The sequence below is a fragment of the Balaenoptera borealis genome (genome assembly GCF_965194805.1).
Source record: "Balaenoptera borealis genome assembly, chromosome: X".
NCBI lineage: Eukaryota > Metazoa > Chordata > Mammalia > Artiodactyla > Balaenopteridae > Balaenoptera > Balaenoptera borealis.
The window spans coordinates 31,524,742-31,542,652 of NC_138881.1; the positions used below are offsets into that span (position 1 = coordinate 31,524,742).

At 37.0% G+C, this 17,911-nt stretch overlaps 1 long non-coding RNA gene and 1 pseudogene across 2 annotated transcripts in view; one reads left to right on the plus strand and one right to left on the minus strand.

Annotated features, from left to right (window-relative positions):
- The window catches only part of LOC309621122 (melanoma-associated antigen B16 pseudogene), a 416,880-nt pseudogene that overhangs the window by 152,537 nt on the left and 246,432 nt on the right, over nt 1-17,911 (plus strand). The window lies entirely within an intron of this gene.
- On the minus strand, nt 4,568-17,439 carry LOC309621211. Its single transcript, XR_014239825.1, has 2 exons — nt 14,808-17,439; nt 4,568-14,277 (listed from the first exon to the last, which is right to left on the minus strand). It is a non-coding gene; the product is annotated as an uncharacterized lncRNA (long non-coding RNA).

The following is a 17,911-nucleotide window of genomic DNA, read 5'->3' on the forward strand; positions in this document are numbered from 1 at the left end:
ACTTTACCCAACAGTTTTGTTCTTCAGAAATGGAGGTGAGATAAAGACTTGCCCAGGCAAACAAAAGCTGACAGAGTTCATCACCACTAGCCCTGTCTTTCAAGAAATCCTGAAGGAGTTCTTCAAGCTGAAATGAAAGGATGCTAATTAATAACATAAAAACATGAAAATATACAATGCACTGGTAAAGGTAAGCATATAGTCTGATTTAGAATATGCTAATACTGTAATATAGTAGTGTGTTAAGTACTTAACTCTAGTATGAAGGTTAAAGGACAAAAAGTATTAAAAATAGTTATAGCCACAATAATTTCTTAATGGAGAAATAATATAAAAAGATGTAAATTGTGACATCAAAAACATAAAAAGGAGGAGTAAAATGACAGAGTTTTGTACCACATTGAAGTTAAGTTGTTATCAGCATAAAATAGACTGTTATAAGATGTTTCACATAAGGCTCATGGTAACCAAAAGCAAAAACCTACAGTATATTCACATAAGAAAAAGAGAAGGGAATCAAAACATACACTAAAGAGAACCATCAATTCATAAAGGAAGGCAGCAAGAGAGGAAGAAAGAAACAAAGGAACTACTAAACAGAAAACAATAAGATGGCATTAGTAAGCCCTTACTTATCAATAATTATTCTAAAAGTAAATGGCTTGAATGCTCCAATGAAAAAACACAGAGTGGGTGGATGGATTAAAAAAATACAAGACCCAACTATATGCTGCCTATAAGAGATTAACTTCAAGATTAAGGACATACATAGGCTCAAAGTAAAGGGATGGAATATGATATTCCATGCAAATGGAAACCAAAAGACAGCAGGGTAGTTATACTCATATCAGACAAAATAGACTTTAAGGCAAAAATGGTAACAAGAAACAAAGAAGGTCACTATAATGATAAAAGGGTCAATTCATTAAGAAGATATAATAATCATAAATATATATGCACCTAAATACATAAAGCAAATACTAACAGATCTGAACTGAGAACAATATGCAAATATCATAATAGCAGAGGACTTCAGTACTCCACTTTCTATAATGGACAGATTATCTAGACAGAAAATCAACACGGAAATGTTGGATTTGAATCATATTTTAGACCACATGAGCCTAGAAGACATACACAGAACATTCTATTCAACAGCAACAAAATATATACATTCTTCTCAAGTGCCCATGGAACATTCTCCAGAATAGATTATATGATAGGTAACAAAACAGTCTTTGCAAATTTAAGAAGACTGAAATCATACCAACTATCCAGCTATAGTGATTATGCAAGAAAAAAAAAAAAAGACACCCAAATTGGAAAGGAAAAGTAAAACTAGCTATATTCAAAGATGACATGATCTTATTTAGAAAGAATCCTAAAGAATCCACAAAAAACTAGTAGAATTTATAAATGAACTCAGAAAAGTGGAGGATACAAGATCAACACATAAAAATCAGTTATACTTCTATACACTTGCAATGAACAATCTGAAAATGAAATTAAGAAAACTTATTTACAACAGTATGAAAAGAATTAAATATTTAGGAATAAATTTAACAAAAAAGTGCAAAACTTGTGCACTGAAAGCTATAGAACATCTTTGAAAGAAATTAAAGATGACCTAAATAAGTTTGAAGACATCGTATGTTTTAGAAAACTTAATATTCTTAAAATGGCAATACCCCAAATTGATCTACAGATTCACCACAATCACTATCAAAATCCCAGCTGGCTTTTTTGTAGAAATTCATAAGCTTATCCTAAAATTAATATGGAAATGCAAAAGGCCCAACTTAAAAATTTAATTTAAAGATACAGTAATCAAGGCAGTCTGGTACTAGTGTAAGGATAGACATATAGATCAATGGAATAGAATTGAGTCTAGAAATAAGCCCATACATATATAGTCAACTGATTTTTGACAAAGGTTTCAAGATAATACAAAGGAGAAAGAAAGGGCTTTTCAACAAATGGTGCTGAGAGAACTTGATATCCACATACAAAAGAATGAAGTTGGACTCCTAGCTCACACCATATACAAAAATTAACTCAAATTCTATAAAAAACCTAAATGTGAGAGCTAAAACTATACAACTGATAGAAGAACTATAGAATTCTTTGTGACTTGGATTCAGCAACAGTTTCTTAGATATGACACCTGACTACCAAAATTAGAAATTTTTGTGCTTTAAAGGACACTATCAAGAAACTGAAAAAACAACCCACATAATGGGAGAAAATATTTGCAAATATTATATTTGATCAGGATCTACTACCCCAAATATATAACTCTTACTCAATAAGAACTCAATGATAAAAAGACAGACCAATTTAAAAATGGACAAATTACTTAATAGACATTTTACCAAATAAGATATACAAATGGCCAATAAGCACATGAAGAGATGATCAATATCATTAGTCAATAGGGAAATGCGAATAAGAACTACAATGAGACAACACTTCACTCACACTAAGATGGCTATAATAATAATTTAATGAAGTTAAAAAAACCCACATTAGTGAGGATGTACAGAAACGAGATCCCTCAAACATTTCTGGTGGGACTGTAAAGTGGTTCATCCACTGTGGAAAACAGTTTGATATTTCCTCATATAGTTAAACATAGAGTTACTATATGACTCAGCCCTGCCATTCCCAGGTATATTCTAAAGAGAATTAAAAATCAAATGTTCACAGAAACTTGTATACACAAATGTTCATAACAGCATTATTCATAATAGCCAAAAAGTAGGAACAGCTCAAATCCCATCAACTGATGAACTGATAAAATGTGGTATAGTCTCAAAATGGAATGTTATTCAGCCATAAAAAGGAATAAAATTCTGATATATGATACAGCATGAATGGACCTTGAAAATATTATGCTATGTGAAAAAAGCCAGTCATAAAAGACCACATAATGTATGATTCTGTTTATATGAAATGTCTACAATAGGCAAATCTATAGAGACAGAATGTTGATCAGATCGCACAGGGCAGGAGGAGGGTTGAATAGGAAGTATTGCTAATTTGGAGGGATAAAAATATTCTGGAATTAAATAATGGTAATGGTTGTACAACATTAAGAATATACAAAAAACACTGAATTGTGCACTTTAAAATATTGAATTTTACAGTATGTGAATGATATCTCAATTTTAAAAATAAATAATTATGTTTGAGTAGAAATCCCTCTGAATCTTAAGATGTAGACTTTGCTCCCCATAGAGTTTAGATTTCTAATTCTCCCCAAGGACTTTCTCTAACTTTGAATTGGAAATAGGTGTGATTCACGGAGGCAACAGTGTAAAATAGTAAAAAAAAGTGATGAGAAGATTTTTGTGGCTTTTTGTTCAGACAATTGACTAGTCTGAGTTTCTAATAATGATGAAATTAGATGCAGTAAAGAAAATTGACCTGTAGACCAAAAAAAGGTAGATATTTACTTCCCCCTACCTACTGATGTGCCAGAGCCCATGATTTCAGCACTAAGGCTCTATGATTATAGAGCAGGAAGGAAAAGGAATAAGGAGGCCATTTGTGCCAGTGAAAGATGTCGGGAGATTGCCGTGAATCAACCTTTTAGACTGACATGCACAGTTCCTTTAAAGTTATAGACACTAGTGGGTTTCTTCTACTTGGAGCCTTCAGTAAGACAGCATCTTATAGTCCATATGGGTTTTAGTGAAATAAATCTAATAGAGCAGTCCATGTTGAGATGATATATCTTGTAATATAACAAGGACTTTTCTATGGGTTGTATAAAGCCTTGCTTTGTGAGTTAAGTCTGGCTATAAAGGAAATTTAACAGTGGACTTTCTTCTGAAGTGAAGCACACTCCCCCTATGTGTGTCTCTCTCAGGGATGTTTGGTTTATGCTGTATTCTAGTGTGGAGGCTAGTAGGTAAGGTCACGCCTCTGTGAGAATAGGGCAGGCAGGGTCTTCCTAGAGGGGTCAGACATCCTAGATGGGTGCTCGGATAGAAAATGGGAACTTAGAAGGTGTGCCTTAGACAGATAACAGGAGAAAGTTGTTCTCTCCATCTCTGTCTCATCCTCATGTGTTTGGTATTGAGAAATCTAAATAAACATGCATGAAGACACTTCTTGGAACAATTATAATAATGACACCTGCCGTTTATTGTGTAAGTAAATTGTTCTAGTGACTGTGTTGAGTGACTTTTATTTATATTAGACCATTTAGTTCATCCAGTAACTGTTTAAGATAGATACTGAATTGTCCACACTTTGCAAATGAATGTACTAAAATGTGTGCCATAAACACTCAGACATTGAAAGTCTCACTTTCAACCCTATTTTCTGTTATCTTCTTCAAGCCATTCGGTCACCTAGGATTCTCTCTCAGCTTGTCTTGCCCACTGGAAAATAGTTACTCTGAAATTGTGATGCCTCAGGAAGCCACTACCTGGCCTGTAATATCTGTGATGATATTCATCCTTCCAAATTGCTTTTATATTAAGAAGTAACTTGAAGTCCAAATTTCTTTGTGAGAACTGTTTTAGTAAGGTGGTTAGGTTAGCCATGAGATGGACCTTAGTTTTCTTTTTAAAGTATAATTAAGATTCTGTATATTTGTTGAATCCTAAGTCTGCTACTTACTAGCTGTGCAACTTTGGGCTAGTTACTTAACTAAATTTCTTCTTTCTACGAAAGAGACCATGATTTGTGATGATAACAGCAAACTGGGACTTCAAAGAACTGTTTTGAGGATAAAATGTGTAAATTCAGGTGAAACTTCTAGAATAGTGTTTAGTAAAGAGGTAGTCCTTAAGATATGTGCATTTTTATTATTACCACTTGAGTAGGAAAAGCTTCTGATGGTTATGGGGCTGAGGGGGTTGGGGAGTGAATAGCAAAGCAAAGGGACAGGGAAATTATTAGAGCCTGAACTGGTGCCCACTGAGGAGAGATCTGGATGAGGTATCATCGTACAACTCTTGGGAAGGCATGAGGAGCCATATGGACTCTGGATAACTGAAAAAAATGAGAAGCCCAGAAATAGAGATCAATAGGGAACATTAACAAGTAGCCTGCCCCCCAATCTTGCCCAGCCCTGGCCCTTTCCACCTCACTAACAAAATAATTTCCAGTCATTTCTGTCTCTCTTTTCTTAACACCAAGCAGAGGTCTCAGATTTGGACCCAGATAGAAACAAATAGGTAATGGGAAATTCTTTTTTAAAAATCACCCTAAACCAGTTTGGAATTATTCCTTACACCACAGTTCAGCTTAACACCAACTGGCCAGCAGCTACTAACGCTGTTTGTTCTTTGAAATCGAGGTCTCTTTATTTGACCTTAACAGCTGTCCTCTTTCTCTGAAGTGTCTTTTACTTTTCAATCCAAATTTCTCTTATTTGAGGAAAAGGACAAATAAGCAAAATAGAAGATATAAAGACATGGACAGGCCTTTCACAGAAGAGGAAACATATGTAGGGGAAAAACATGTGAAATGGTATTCAGCCACATTGGTGACCAAGTAAATGCAAATCAATGCCAGGATGAGATGTCATTTTGCCCCCATTTTATTGGTGAAGGGAAGAAATCTGATCATACCAAGTTGGTAATACCAAGTGTTGGAGAAGATCTGAATTTCTGTGATTTCTTAGATTGTGGGAGGAAGTATAAATTAGTACAGCCACTTTGAAAAACAGTTGGCAATATCTTGTGAAGATGACAATTCACATACCTGGCAATTTCCCTACCAGCCATATACCCAGAAGAAGCTCTCGCACAGGGAGAAATACATAGGAATTTTCATTATAGCTCTTTTGTAACAGTAAAAATCTAAAAACAACCATTAAAAGAATAAATAAATAAAAACAACATTTTCATACAGTGGAATATTATACAGTGGTTGAAATGCCTGGACAGCAGCTACATGGAAGAAAATTGATGAATCTTAGCAGAGCAATTGGAATGAAAAAACTAATGCATGAGATCACATAGACTTTATATCTTTTCTATTAAGATACAACTAAAGCTGATAGTATACATATTGGAGGGGTACTATATTTGCTTATGATAGAGTGATGAAAAAAAGGGGTATTATGAGCATAAGACAAAAGATTGTTAATGTTTCAAGTTGAGAGAGTATTGAAGTTATAAATTCCTTTGGTACTAATGCAAGAGAAAATCTAAACATAACTCTAAAAGGTGAAAAGAGAAGGTCAGACTTGTTTGGGACTCCAGAAATGGAGCAAAAACAAAAACATAACTGCTGGGAATTTTATGACCCTCCCACCCAACAGAAAAAGGTTACTGAGGCCTAGTATATCCTGACCCCCTAACTTAAGCTAGTAACTGAAGGCATCCCAGGTTAACACAATGCCCATTCCCACACATCCTTCAGTGAACAGAAGTCCCACCAAAAACACCATGTGAAAATGGCAGCCCTGGCAAGGGGCTTAGTGGAGGGCCCCACTAACAACAAGTGGCTACTGGTAGTCTTCTCCTTCATTATTTGACCTGTGATTGCTCTCTTCCACCCTGAGATACTGCATAGTAAAGATGTACTAGCAAAGGGGTATAACAGGTAGCATGGCTCAGGAAGCCTTCCCATTCCCTTGGGCCTAAAACTCCTCTCCACCACCCAGAAACATCAAGAGGGTGGCCAGGGGGGCACAAGGGCTTATTCATGATCATCCACCCCTTGGCTTCCCATTATCCAAGCCATAGGGTTAATCCCTTTAGAACAGCCCAACTGTCAGTGCAAAGAGTTAACAACCGGGGCTTATGAGTGATCACCAGCCAAAGTACTCTGAGTTCAGCCCACGGGCTACTGTGGTTCCTTCCTGTTTCTAGATAGTGTCGCTGTTGGGCTAAAGAGTGACTGCCGTCCATGTGGACGGATTGCCCCAACTAGATCCGTCTGTATACCCAGGCATCAGCGGAAATTCCCCTAGCTCCCTCTCTGCCTTGAGTCTTCCCCACAGCCAGTACCCTTTACTGAGATTTGTCAGTTTCCCCCCTCCATATCAGCAAGGATTGCCCAACATCGTCAATATCTTGTCCCGTGACTGGGCTCAGCATGGATATCAGTGCCCCATACCAGGTGCTATGGGGCAGACTGGAGTATCTTGGCTTTCATTCCTGCAGTGAATGTGGCCCAATTGGGGCCTTCAAAGACAGAGGTGTAGATGGCCTGTCTCAATCCAAACTCCCTAAGAATTTGTTGTACCTCTTCTATAGATTTCCAGGGTCCCACATGCCCAGGGAGAGCCCCCTCATTGGGCCACGCCTCCCTGTAGGCTGGAGTAATCTAATCTATAAGGGAGCGAGTCCCTTGAACCCACCCGAGCACCATGCAGGTGCTGCTCGAGGGCAGGATGTGTGGTGATGTTGCTCATTTTCTCTCCCTCCTACCCAGTCAGAGAAATGCCACCCCTTCCCCCAACATTAACCACACCTGGATACTTTCCCTGGCCTTGTGCTGGAACTTGGCAACTATATCAATAAGCTCAGTGGGAGGATATTCTCTCATGATGAAAATTTCCTTAACTGGGGGCTGCCTTGCTGGCTGGGGAGTTGTTGCTGTGTTTTTGCTTTCCTTTATATTAGGGGTCACATGGCATGGGGCATTTCATCCATTTCACTGTCAATCACCACAACTGCCTCCTCTTCACTCTCCTCACTCTCCCAGGATTCCTCCTCTCAGCGTCCCAATCAGGCTTTGTTACAAGTGCTCGAACCTTAATCCCTGGCAGTAGTTGTGCCCTCCTAGCTTTGCAAAATGGCACATTAAGTTCTCCAACTTAATTTGTTGCTCTTCTACCTTGTCTACTAGCCCTGAAGCTAGCAGGGTAGTGGACACCTGCATGTCATTCTCTAATCTCAGCTCTTATTCTAATTTTCTAACTCAGATTTCAGCCTCTAGTCAGGCATCAGTGTTCAGGCAAACTGCCCACAGGAGGGGCCAGACCACTGCAGCAGCAACCATTCATTTCCCTTCAGTGCTATAGTGTGCTATGTGTAGCTCTTCAAACAAGCACATCAAACCAGCTGGCGTTTTCAGAGTGCCCTATACTCATGTGGCAGTCTGCAAGCATCTGACATTCAGACCACCCCTCCCCACATAGAGATAGATGGGCAACTCAGGATTTTCCCTGCAGATACCTCTTTCCCAAGACCCATTTATTCAGATTCTGGGCTGGCTTGCCAATTGTTGATTCACAAACTTGCCCCCATGCACGGAGGGCAAAGAGAGACTGAAGAAAGAGGCAAGAGAATGTAACTTATGATGCTTATCTTGGGTAGCCACAAGATGAGCAGATCTCCGCCCCTGACCACCAGAATCTTAAAAGTCTATATAGAGGCCTTAATGGGGTTCAGTCACATGTACTATCCAGATGGTTGCAGCAATACATTAGTATCTCAAGGCAGTGTCCTTGGGGCAGCTTCTAGTGCAGGGAAGGCCAGCAGAAGGCACATTCTGAGGACAGGGAAGAGGGTGAGGAGCCTCTGATTGCCCGGGTCCAAGTCATGGGTCAACCAGTGGTCACCTCCTCTCAATGGTCCCCTCTAGCAGTATATCATCTTTCAAGAAAATAACTGTCAACCCTAAATTTTAGAGCAGGTGAAACTCTCTTTTAAGAATGAAGGGGAAAGAAAGACTTTCTCAGACTAAGAAAAACTAAAAGAATGTGTTGCTATCAGACCTATTGTTAAATAATGTCTAAAGGAAAAATTTTTAACAAAAAGGAAACAATAAAATGAGGAACCTTGGAGCATCTGGCAGGATTAAAAAAAAAACAATGAAAAGAGAAGAAATATGACTATATCCAATTGATTACCCTTCTCAGGGGATTTATAAATCATATTTGATGACTGAAAGAGAACTGTAATAACATCTGATACTCAAAACAATGATATTTAAAAGTAAAGAAGGCAAGAAGATCCAAATGGAAGTAAGGTTTGCACACTTCACACAAAATGGTAAAATGTTGATACTAATAGACTGTTAGTCATAGATATTGTAATAACCAGAACAACAACTATGAAAAATATACAAAGAAACACACTCAAAGCCACTATAAATCATCAAGATGAAATCCTAAAAAATATGCAAGTAATCTACCAGAATGCAAAACATAACAATCCTAAATGTGTATGTGCCAGAGAGCCTCCAAAAAGTAAAAATGATAGCTGTAAAAGAAGAAGAAAACAAATTTACATTTATACTTAAGAATTCAACACCTGCCTCTCGGCAACTGATAGAACTAGACAAAAAATCAGCAAATCCCATAACCACTAAAGAATTTGAATTTGTAATTTAAAGGCTCCCGAAAAAGCAATTTCCATGTCCAGAAGGCTTCACTGAAGAATTATTCCAAACATTTAAAGAATAATTAACACAAACTTTACATTATCTTTTCCAGATAATAGAAGAGTGAGAGATGCTTCTCAACACAGAACAGTATCACTCTCATACCAACACCTGAAAAAAGACAGTACAAAAAAAGAATACTGCAGACTAATATCTCTCATGATCTTAGATGCCAAAAACCTCAACAAAGTATTATTAAGGTGAACCAAAAAATAATTATATACCATGGCCCAATGGGGCTTATTTCAGGTATGCAAGTTTAGTTCATCATTTGAACATCAACAGGCTAAAAAAAAAATTTTGTGATCTTATCAATTGATGTAGAAAAAGCATTTGACAGTAAAAAAAAAAAGAATGAATAAATTAAAACATTTTTATTTGTGATTCTAAAAGCTCTTAGGACGTTAAAATAGAAAGAAATTATGTCAACTTAAGAAAGAACATGTAGGACTTCTGGGTTGGTGAAAAGGTGGAAGTCCTGAGAGAGTGGCATGCCTGGAGAGTTCATGGAATGTAATCACCCTTTTCCCAGACCTTGCCCTATGTGTCGCTTCCATCTGGCTATTCCTGAGTTATATATATCATTTCATAATATACTGGTGATCTAGTAAGTTAAAAAAAGAAAAGAACATTTACAAGAAACCTATAGCTAACTTTATACATTTGTGACAACACAGATGGACCCTGAAGTTATTATTCTAAGAGATATAAGTCAGATGGAGAAAGACATATACAGCATGATTTCACTCATATGTAGAATCTGAAAAAACAAAACAAACGAACAAACAAAATAAAACAGAGAACAGATTAGTGGTTACCAGAGGGGAAGGGGTAGGTGAAATGGATGAAGGGAGTCAAACGTATGGTGATGAATGATAATTAGACTTGTGGTGTTGATCACCTTGAGTGTATACAGATGTAGAATTATAATGCTCTATACCTGAAACTTATATAATAATAATAAAAACATTTGTGCTGAAATGGATGATACTGAACAAATTGGGGTTTTTTGTCTCCCTTTATAATTTATTCAGTGGGTGGAAAATTCTCCAGGCCCCTGAAATAAACACTGGAAATGACTTTGGATTGCTCTCTTAATAAAAGGTTATATGGTCATTAAAAAAAAAAGAAAAGGAAAGAAATGAAGAATCTCAGTCCCTATCCCAGATTTACTGAATCTGAATCTGCATTTTAACAAGATTCTCAAGTGAGTTCTATACATATTAAAGTTTGGGAAGCACTAGTATAGAAGTAGGGCCTAATCCACTTAAACCTACTTCCCCTCTCTTCTAAATGGCTTCCTAAATACCTGGTTTCTTTTATTTTGTCAACCATTTCCAGTGAATGATCTGCTTTTCCATGTCCCTCAGTCACCAGTAGTTGCAGATTACCAAAGTTTTTCTTCTCCTTGGGCCTCTAGAAATAGAATATTCTCTTATAAATGTTCTCCCTTCTTTTTATCCCTAAAGAAATCATTTAGCACTTGGGAGTTTTTCTAAAAGTTTATACTATTAGCTATGATGGAACAATATAATAAAGAAGCCACTTTAACTACACTTTTCCTCCTTCTTCACTTTTCGTCTTCCATTCCCTTTCTCCTTCTCTCTTTCTCCTTCTCTCCCTCTTTGCCTCCCTCTCTTCCTTCCTCCAAAAGTTAAATTTGAAGAGGACAGTGTAAAAACTTGGATGTTATTGGTGGAATTCTGTGAATGAAGATACTGAAATGCGATTTACCTACATTTAGAAAAACAGCTGGATTAATTAGTTCCTGCCATTTAATTATAAAAATAAGGGCACAGAAAACATTTGGAGAAGAGTATTTGGGGTAAGAAATGGGAGTGGGAAGTAAGGAGATACCACTGAGTCTGTTGGCAGTCTCTATACCTGAAAAATATCAATAGAACAGCCCATTTTTCTCATCGCTTCTATTTCCCTTCACCATTACCAGACATCACCCTGTAGCCATCACTCTGGGCTAATCCTGGGGTATAATAAAAAGCTGGACCTGTGAGAAAGAAGATGGGATCCTCCTCAAGGACAGCAGAATGAAAACTGATACCAGCTATGTATGAAAGGAAAAGAAGTCCCTATGAAGAGAGACTGAGTTATCCATCTGATTATCTGTTTCTGTGTGGTCATTTATTCAAAGCCCATCAGCTGATCAAAGATGGGCTATTCATTAACATGAACAATGAGCCTTCCCTGGCATATTCATTTTGAAGACAGTGCCTTGCAGTGGGCCACTCAGAGACCAGAAGTCATTTTCCAGCAAGGATCCTAAAACAGCAGTAGTTGCTACCTGAGTGAACTTAAATCTACTACAGATTTGCACCATTTAGTTTGGAAAATATTTTGTTTGTACATTTAAATAAGTATAGACAAAATATAGGTTCAAATCTAGTTTAAACAGGGTGAACTAAATGGTTGGCCTTTGGTTTTTTAATTTGCAGGTTTAGTCCACAGTTCAAAAAAATTTCCAGAGTTCAGCAAATTATTGTGGTCCATTCCAGTTTTTGACTCATGTTTCAGTACAATTACAGTTCCTGTTTAATACCCAGGGGTGGTATATTTTAGAGGATGGTTTATTTTTGTTATCTTGGTTTGGAGTACATTCTAATCTGTAACATATGAGACCTTTTTTTTTCCTTCTCACTAGCCTCCCGGTTAATCCAAAGATTCTAAACAGAAATACAAAGTTCCTTGTGTTTCCCAAAACAGGTTCTAATCTTACATTTGTCAGGCATTCAAAAGACCAAGTAACAAAATGTCAAAGATTGGCATAATGTTTGGATTTTTATCTCATTTGTGTTTTTTCCCCCAGAGATTCCATGAGGCAAACATTCCCAACTGAAGTTATCTGATGGTAAAAGCTTAGAATGTGTTGAGCAAAGACTTAAATGTGCCTTAGCAAATACCATTCACATAAATTCACCTGGATCCACTTTATTGGCTTGTTATCAATATCTGGTTGCCTTTCTTCCTTTTAAACTTCTGGCAGCTCTAATTTTATTTTATAGACTCTAGTTTTTGCTTTCCACCTGCTCGGACCTAATTTCTGCTGGACTTGGTTTAATGTCTTACATCAATCAGTCCTTCCCAAAGGAGTGCCTTTACTATGCACATTGCAGTGTGTGTGAGGTTATGTCATTCTTAAGCTTTTTTACCCTTCCCCAACTTCACATCCACTACTTAGGTCTCTGATAGTGCCCTCTCCACCAATGAGGTCTTTACACGATGTCAACTCCTCAGAGAAACTTTTGCTAACTCTTTCTCACCTGGCTTGGGTACTTTGCTTTGTGCTTCCTTTTCACACTGAAATAGCCATACTGAGTCTCTTATAACACAAGGTTATCATCACAGGTGCTATGATTGCACCTGAAAGATTTTTGAATAATGAGACTCTTATCATTTACCATCCTATTCCCAGACCATGGTATCAATACAATGGCTTTCGAAGTGTGGTCCCCAGATCAATAAACAATAGCATCACCTGAAGAGATGGATTATTGTTAGAAGATTAATACAGTTTAGTTGAATGAATAAAGGAACGAGGTTCAGTATTAGAATATTAACCCCCTGTTTACTCCTGTAAATAATTGGGCAATGATACCTGTAGCCAGTATTTGGGGAGAAGCAGAGAGAGTACTCCTTGAACATAAGAGAAATGATAATGGTCCTCTGAATGTTATTCAAAGACACAATAAAGAGAATATGTGTTATTCAGAGGTGGAGCAGGTCAACAGTGGATGTGTAAAGCAAGGAGAGAGAAACTTTGGCAATGATTATCAAAGCTCTATTCAGGGAAGGAACCATTTTGGCCCATGAACTTGAGCCATTAAAGTCCCATCAGCAAGTCTATTACTTTTGTACACTATCTCAAACTGATGCATGCCATCAACTATTCATAGTATATAACTGCCTTTTGGGGTTCCGATAATTTTCTGTTCTGCTAATTTTTTATTTATCTTCTCATGCATGTCTGTGTACTGGGGGAACCATCTCTCAGATGTCAGCTTCCTTTGCCTAGACTGGGCAAGTGGAAGTTTGTTCTCACTATTCTTTTGAGTGTCAGTACTCTTAGAAGCCTTTTTGTCATGTTTATCTTCATAACAATCCTATGAGATAAGTATTGCTATTAGCTGTGTATATGAGGAAACTGAGAATCAAAGAGGTTAAGTAATATAACCAAGCTACACAACAAAAAAGTGGGAGACCCTGGACTTGAATATGGGCCAAGGAAGGAATGGGACTCATAAGTGAAGTGGAAATATAATGGGCAAGAAGGAATACTAGGTTAGAAATATCAGTGGATTTAGGAAGGTGTGATAGGAACTCAAGACAAGATGAAAGCAAGAGGAACCTGCATATTGAAGAGTTGCTATATTTAAAGTGGACCATAGCAAGTTGAAATATTTTCTTGTTCAGTTTTTAAACCTAATTTGCCTTTGAGTTGACCAGAGTTTGTTCATTTGAAACAAAGGGGAAGGCTATATCAATGATTTCCAACGGTAGTGGTATCACCTCGCAGAGGTGCTTGGGACATGTTGAGTGACAATTTTGTTGCCAGAATGATCAGAAGGTACAGTTGGCAGTTAGTGGGAGGAATCATCAATGTTGTACACTGGGCAGCCTCACGCAACAAAACCTTCCCGCATTCTCTACACAAATTTCAATGATCTTACTGGATATTCTTGCAGGTAAAAATCCAATCTTTGACTATCTGAGCCTAGAACCTAATGTAACCTTCTTCAAAGGAAGAATGTGTGCAGTGGTTCACCATTTTTGAATATATTGTCCATGAATGTACCAATCATAATTAACTCACCCAACTGCACAGCTGTTTCAGACAGTTGTATACACAGTGATTCTCCGTCCAAGAATAAGCATCTGACTACAGCCATTAGGTCTTCCAGTCTGGTTGTGCTGAGGAAAAAAAAAAACTGCTATGAATTTATTTTTCTTTTTACATTACATTATGGTATTAACACACATATACAAGTATGTTGCCGTTAGATTGTATTACCTAAGAATTTTATTTTAAAGTGATAAAATATGTGTTTTAAATTGAGGAATTAGTTCTGATGGGATTGAAAACCTCTCTCTGAGATACTCTAGTAAAAATCATTACATCCAGCAAATGTCTTTACATAATTGTGATTGTTCAATCATAATTTTAAGCAAATAATATTTAAAAGGAAAAAGGCAACTCTGCAAGAGAAAAAACACATTTCTATATAATGATATAAAGTTAGACAATCTAATATTTCTTGGTCAGAAATTCACTTCAGAATTGAAGTTTGTATTTGTGAGGATTAGAATTATTTTTCCTATATTTCAAATTTAGTCCATGGATATTTTGTTTATAATCGAAGAAAATTTTAATCTGGCAGCCCACCAGTACCTCAGACTAAGAGCTTTACATGAAACATATCCACTTATATTCTCAGAATTACCATGTGCATGCTTCCAAAACACAGAGGTTTCAATTTTTCTGCAGTCCTCAATTTAGCAAAGTGAAATCAAAGTAATCTTTGTATGGTAAAAGACAAATTATAATGCGTGTAGGAGAACTCCACTCTTCAGATCTTCAAATCCTCAAACTGTGGCTCGGGTATAATTCTCTGATGGACCTTGTCAGGATAGCCTATTCCCCAGCATCAGAAACAAAAGGAGGATTTACTTAATGTTTTCAGGTCCTGATGGAAATGACTTAGTTTCCTTTTTCGTGCCTATTTATTACCCTTCAGATCAGTGCTTTGTAGTGCCAACACATGACTCCGCCACAGGATGGAGCACAGGAAATTCTTGTTCTGAAACAGATGATTAGGAAAAATCCAACAGCATTTGAAACAAGAACATGAAGATGAACAAGACCTTCTGAAATGACGTATCACAGAAAGTAGAGTAAAACAACACCAATACTGCTGATTACTGAGAGGGGAATTACGTCAGACGAGAAAGTAAGAGTGTGAAATGCAGCAAAATGCTTCTGAGAGGTTCATACCTGGTGTACCGTAGAGTCACTTGGGGACATGTGAAAACTACCAATACCTGGTCCCCAATCCCAGATAGGGCCCAGGTGTCAGTATTAGCTCCTTGGGTGGCCCTAAAATTCAGCCAGCTTTAAGAACCACTGACCCGCCAGTTCATCAGTATCCCTATGGTTCTGACAGAAAGCACCTGTGGGAGATTAGTACTAATTTGAGCATTGACCTTGATCCAGCTATAGTTTTGCTGCATAACATGGGGCTATGTGACCATTTTTTCCAATAGTAATAGTATTCTTTCTCTCCCTTCCTTCCTTTCTTTTTTTTTTTTTTCTTTCAACTAATATTTATTAAGTGTTTTGCTGCTGTTGTTATGATGCCAGTCACTGTGCTTGCTAGGCCTGGGGAAATAAAATCTAAACAAGCCCTACTCGTTGTCCCTGAGGTGCTCACAATCTAAAGTTCTCAGAAATGAGCAGAGATGAAAAAGGCTATATTGTTCAAAATCATATCTTAAGTCACTACAAACATTGAAGCACTCCATCAAAACTAACAAATCTCCTAATCACATTTTTTTCAGGAAAACTAAGGTTTTGTACCCTGTCTCTTATTTGTAATATATCTTGATTGGCATTCTCTTATTTTTAACCTGAATTCATGTTAATTCTTGACAAAGAAGGAAATGTCTCATATATAACAGAAGGAAAACTCGGTGTCTGTATCTGTGATTGTAGGAAATAATTTAATGATATCTCAACATTTTCATGAGTAGACGTAGGCTCCTCCCAATTAATTGGAAATTGTACATTTATCATGTTCTATTAAAAAGAAATTAGCCTTGGATCTTTACTGAGGCTATATTCCATATATTATTTAAATGTCGAGATTATTTAGGAATAGTTATTTCAATTCATAAATGGATAACTGTGCTTCTTTCCTCAATCAGTGCTTTCTAATTTTATTATTTATTAATTTTTGCCCTCTCTTCTCTCAATTTGCGTACTTTCCGCAAATACGGAACTTCTTTGAAATTAAAAGACATTTCTATTACGTTGATTGTGGTGATGGTACCACGGGTGTTTGCATATGTCCAAACCCATCAAATTGTACACATTAAATATGATTAGTCCTTTGTATATCAGTGTTAAAAAAAAGAAACCAACAAATTAGAAGACCATAAAAATGATACATAAAGGCAGTGATGCCAATGGAACTATTAGAAAAAATGAATCTCAGGTAGGGCAGAAACAGAGGTGTAACATGGATGAGATGATGGAAATAGATTTCTACAGAACCACATTAAGAGCAATAAGGAAAGCTGAGTGCTATCAGACCTTGAAGCTACACTTGTGTTTGCTGCAAGGATTAGGACAAATGCTTTACCTAGGACCACTGTTCTGATATGTTCTCATGTGCTGGAGCAGAGCTAAGGTTATTAGGCAGGGGAATTGGAATTGCTGACCTAACTGCACCCAGCAATCTCCTAAATAAAATTCGACAATAATAAGAAGAATCTAAGTGCACTACGAAGTGCCCTGAAAACTTTAAAAATCATTTGTCTCATCAGATAAAAACTTTTGAACATTCCCCTTAATATATTCAAGTTATATATACATTTACACACACACACACATGAAAGTAGAAAAGGCATAAAAATTCATATAGAACTGTAAAAGAATGAGATAAAAACTAATATAAATAGACTTATTATTTTCCTTCTGCACTCCAATAGATCTTCTTTTGCAATCTCTATTTTGGATACCATTGCTCTAAGTTGGTCTGTTTCTGAGAATACAGTGGTTAGGCTCAGATGGAACAAGCTGAACAAGGCTAACTCTTTCCTTTCTAGACAAAAATAAATTTATAAATTTTAAGGAAACAATTTTATCAATATTCCAAGGACACCAAAAACACATATAAGACAAACTTTTTACTACCAACACTTACTATGGCCTAGTCCTGTTATACCTCTGCACTTCCATTTTTACCTGCTTTGTATTATTCTTTTTTAAAAATTTTTGTAAACATCTTTATTAGAGTATACTTGCTTTACAATGGTGTATTAGTATCTGCTTTATAATAAAGTGAATCAGCTATACATATATCCTCATATGCCCTCCCTCTTGCACCTCCCTCCCACTCTCCCTATCCCACCCCTCTAGGTGGTCACAAAGCACCAAACTGATCTCCCTGTGCGATGCGGCTGCTTTCCACTAGCTATCTATTTTACATTTGGTAGTGTATATATGTCCATGCCACTCTCTCACTTCGTCCCAGCTTACCCTTCCCCCTCCCCATATCCTCAAGTCCATTCTCTAGTAGGTCTGTGTCTTTATTCCTGTCTTACCACTAGGTTCTTCATGACCTTTTTTTTTTTTTTTTAGATTCCATATATATGTGTTAGCATACGGTATTTGTTTTTCTCTTTCTGACTTACTTCACTCTGTACGACGGACTCTAGGTCCATCCACCTCACTACAAATAACTCAATTTCGTTTCTTTTTATGGCTGAGTAATATTCCATTGTATATATGTGCCACATCTTCTTTATCCATTCATCTCTTGATGAA